The sequence below is a fragment of the Pinus tabuliformis genome, chromosome 2_1 (genome assembly GCF_031772625.1).
Source record: "Pinus tabuliformis cultivar Carrire ecotype Pingquan chromosome 2_1, CPIR1, whole genome shotgun sequence".
Taxonomy (NCBI): Eukaryota; Viridiplantae; Streptophyta; class Pinopsida; order Pinales; family Pinaceae; genus Pinus; species Pinus tabuliformis.
The window spans coordinates 182,578,310-182,583,481 of record NC_142299.1 but is presented as its reverse complement, the minus strand read 5'-3'; positions in this window follow the sequence as shown (position 1 = coordinate 182,583,481).

Here is a 5,172-nt window from a genome sequence, read left to right as displayed (position 1 = left end):
CATTATATTTCATTCTAGCGAATTCTTTAGCCTGATTTATTGATTCAGCTGAAGAGAACAGGTCGTCAAACATATCTTCTTTATGCTCAAATTTTGTCAATTTGGCTTGTTCTAGTGTTTTATAGGCAACTTTTTTTGGATCAAACTGCCTATTTGGGAGAGTCGCCAGAGTTAATGATTTAATCTTCGTGGCTTCCTTTTCAACATGTTTGAGATCATGCAGAGTATAAACACCACATCTTAAGGGAAATGAGGGCCAGCCCTGCTTCTTATTCTTCTTGAGAGTCTGTGTAACACTCTCAGCCATAATCTGGTAAGCGATTTCTCTTGCTAGCAGTTTATCTGGTATGTACACAGGGAGAACATGTGGTTCGGCTTGGCTACCGAAAACTCTAATATAAGTGAATTTTTCCTCTCCAAACCAACTCCCTACCGCTGTTAAATCAAACGAAGCTTGGTAGGAAATCTTGGGAATGGGTTTATCAAAAATAGAATAATAAATAGGCACCATAAAGCCATTGCAGACTTGGTACAGATGGTTCTTGTAAGAGGACTTCCATAATTTCTGATGGTATATGTGGATCGTCGTGGGGTCTTGTGGCGTCCACCTCCAGCCGAGCACGGGAAATTCAGAATTGAAACACAAAGTATCTAAAATATATGCACTGTAATAGAATGGGGGGATTATCCTTTCAGAGATGACAGTCTGATTTCTAAAATCAAGAACAACTTTGGCTAATTTATCTGAGAGAATAGTGGCCCACCATTATTTGACTGTTCACTGCAACTTCCATTAAGGGAACCATTTCTATGGTGAAATTAGAAGAGTCATGCAATCCCCACAATCTACACATCATTATTCCAGCGTAGCAAATAAGGAGAAGCCAAGGAATCAACTGAGTACTTACCGGAAGACTCATGTTTGTGCTTTGCTGGATTTTGTCTCCAATCCCGATGGGTTCAGATTCAACTTCGTTCTCGTTCGCGAATTTTTCCAGGAATGCCTTATTGTATATCTTCTCTGGCTTAGGCAAATGGTACATTTGCCTCAAGTCATCAGCTTTGAACGACCCGAAAATTCTCCCGTCTCTGGTGCTGAAGGTTCTGTCCATGATTGGGATTTCTTCAATTGCCCAACGCACTACATCTGTGTATGGGAGAATTTGCTCCCTGGCTGCTATCCGGTGAAGGAAGGAGTCAGCTAAATCCTTAAGAGTACACTCAGCTTTCCGAGTAGAATCAGCAGTAGCTTCTACCGAGACCTGAACATGTTGTATCCGAAATTAATCCTTTCTTTTTGTCAGTGAGAACTTGTCCTGCAGCTGGTGTAGAGGAAGCGCCTGTGGTCTTCTTGGATTTCTTCCCCATTTTGCTTGCGCTTTCTCCTTTAGATGAATTCTGCACAGAGGCAAAAATAAACGTAACACGGAGAAATGGCAATGAAAACTTGCAAGTGATGAGAAATATTGACTGATGCGTAATAAGGGATTAGCTTTTAAAATGGGCGCAGATACAATCCATGGGAGGATTTTAGGACTTACGATCACATTAAATGGCCATTTAAAACCTGCCAATCTTAAATGCCCATTATATCGTTAATTGGCCGAATAATTCATTTAAGCGTGTTGTGGGCGTTTTGGCGGTTGTGCACAGGTGAATCATTGTTGGACGGATCAAGCCTTTAATATGAAATAAATCATGATATCCCTTTATTTAACGGCTTTTTGAAAACTGCGCTTTATCGCAATCAGTCATTGGGGAAAACTTAAACCTTTTGTATTGACACCATTTAAAACCTCCGATCGCCGATAGCGATATCGCATCGCGTCAGGAGAATAGGGATTATATATAATATGGACAGCCTGCCGCCGATTTGCCGATTGCGATATCGCATCGCATCGGAATACATTACCCGGGCGTCTTAACAATGTGCGTAGAATATTACCGATTGCCGATAGCAATATCGCATCGCATCGGGGGTATTGGCATCATATGAGATATGTATTATATATCGTCGATCGCCGATCGCCGATTGCGCATCGCATCGGGGCAAATGATATGGGGGCGCTTTAGGACTGCGTATAGAGTATCGCCGAAAGCCGATTGCGATATCACATCGGCGAAAACCAATATGCCACTTATTTATGCTCCCTTATGTCATTGCGATATGCGATCTTGCGATCGCTTTATCGCAATGAAAAAGGATTTTTTTATTTGATCAAATGGGTTTTTCAAAAGGTTTTTATATAATGTATTCATTTGGTTTTCGGACCTTTTTGAAAGATACAATGTTGATACCAATTAAACTCTAAGGGACCCATTTCATATGATAATTTTGTGAATAAAATGTTATGAAATGGGGGGTTGTTGTGGAGCACAACACTAGGTCCATCCGGATTCCTGCAGCAGAAAGCAAGTGTCCCAAGACTATTCCTTCATTCATCATCATATGGAATTTTTCTGTACTTAAGGAGACATGCGCTTGCTTTCATTTTTTTTTTAAAATTCTAGCTTCCCCAATGCTTCTTCGAATGAATCTCCATATGCTGTGAAATCTTCCATATAAATTTCAACACTATTATCCATCAGATTAGAGAAAATCCCTAAAATTGTCCTCTGAAATGTTGCAGGTGCATTACAGAGACCAAATGGGAGGACTCTGTCTGCGAACATTCCCCAAGGGCATGTAAATGTGGTCTTATCCTGATCTTCAGGTGCTATCTGGATCTGGTTGTACCTACTAAATCTGTCCAGGAAGGAGAAAAACTTCTTCCCTGCTATGTATCCAAGACTTGGTCAATGAATGGTAACGGAAAATGGTTTTTTTGAGTTGCTTTATTTAATTCTCTGTAGTCCACACATATTCACCATTTACCATTTTTCTTAGGGACCATTATCAATGGGGAAACCCATTGGCTGTCTAAAATGGGGTAGATAAATCCCACGTCCAACAGCTTTTGGAGCTCTTCCTTAACAATGTTTTTCAGAGTAGGGTTCATTCTTCTCTGGGGTTGCCTTACAAGATGACAATCCTCCTTAATGTATATGTGATGAGTGCACAGATTAGGAGGAATTCCCTTCATATTCGAGTAGTCCCAGGTGAAGGCTTCTTTGTGTTTCCGAAGAACATCCAGGAGTTGAATTTTCTGGGAATCCAACAGCTCTGGATAGATATTCAAGGTTTTTCCTAGTTCTATTTCCACGGAAACACTATCATGGGGCGCAGCTGTAGGTAGCTAATCGAATCCATCTGTTGTTCCAATACTTTCCTAAGTCTCACAGCTCAAGACGGACTCCAGGATTTGCTGATTCATATTTGAAACAGAACAAGGATCACTGATAAAGGTAGTAATTGCGTCATCTTCTGTTTCAACTTTCAACTGGAGGGCCTGCCCAATAGTGAGAACTGGTCTTAACTCCTCATTTTCTGATTCAGATTCTTTCTTATATAAATATTTCTTGTGGCCTGATGTTTTTGTTGATGGATTAGGTTCTGCAGGAGGATATAACACTAGATTCTTAGTGTTTTTCCCATTCGAAATAATCATACGTCCAGACCGACACCCAATATAAGCATCTGCGGTTTCCATCCATGGTCTGCCTAGAATCAAGGGATGGCCTCCAACTGGAGATTTCATGTGGAGTACTAGGAGGTCCACAGGGTAGTGCCATGAATCAACCGAAATCGTGATATCTTCTAACTTCCCTACTGGTTTCACTATAGATCGATCTGCCAGTTCTAACACTGTCGGTGTGTGTTTCAAGTTACAGAGTCCTAATGCATGCATGGTTTCAACAGTGATGACATTTATGGTAGCACCCAAATCTACCAGTACATTTGGAATTTCTACCTCCTTGATTTGCACGGTCAAAATTGGGTTCCCAGGATCCCCATACTTTACAGGCATAGACCTTCCCATCATGAAATCTGATAGATTCCCCATTACGTGAATGGTGAGCGGATCTCTTGATTTCTTTTTAGTCTTCTTAGCACAATATTCCCTAAGAGTTTTCACATATATAGGTACATCCCCCATAGCTTGCAATAGGGGAATCTTGACAAATAAATTCTGTAACTCCCCTAACAAGTCAAACTCAGCTTGAGGGGTTGGTTTACTCATAGCCAACCTTTCTGGATAGGGAGGTTCAGCTTGGTGCTTTTGAGTTACTGGCAGTTGAGGAGGTGTTTGATTTTTGTTAACTCGGGTTGGTTCCTCTCCAACCATTTCTGGTTCTCCTCACTGTCAATCTATTCAATGATAATTGGTGAGGGTTGAGCATGTAATGTCTGCACAGATTGTAAATGCATCTCATAGAATTTTGCAGTAGAGATGTTGTATGAAGGTAGGTTGAGGGTGTCAGCGTGCTGAGCCCCTTTATTGTTAGGATTCATATTGGGTTCGATAGGGAGTTGGGGACGAACAGACTAATTACTAGGAGGAACATTAGAGGGCAACTGAAGTTGCTATTGTGGCATCGACTGGGGAAACTGACCAGGAGGAGAGGGTCCCCGCCAGTTTGGAGCCCACGAGGAACTTGAACTATCTTGAGAAACCCACTGCTGCCAAGGTGCAAACTGGTATTGGGGCCACATGGGCGGATAAGGCATAGCCTGGGGACTCATATTAAAATTACTAAACTATTGATATGGATCCGGAAACATACCTTGATTTCCCATTGATGGCCGAGGTTGCCATGGCCTTTTAGGTCACATAAAGTACAGATGCTCCATCTCTTCACCCATCCTTGAAAAATAGCTTTTTGTCCTGGCAAGGATGGGCATGAACTTCTCGCATGCTTCAGTTCACAGCTTGCACACTCCTCTACAGATTATAATGGACATTCCCTCTATGGGTGTTTCTTCCTGCATGTGGGGCAAAATACAGCCATAGTTCTTTCCAATTCTAACTGTTTCTGTTTTACCTACAATGTGTCTATCTGTTCAGACAAGGTACTCAAGATATCAGCTCTCAGGCTGTCCAACAGATTCCCAATTTCTTCTTTTGTAACACCTCCACCAGATACCTTTGTTGATAGAATCCCTTGTTTATTTCTTGCATCTCCTCTTGAGCACTGGATATACAACTCATAGATGGTGTCAAAGTCCTCCTTTGATATATCTCCCTTTCCGACTATATTCAACAATTCCAAAGAGTCTTCTTGGAAGGCCCG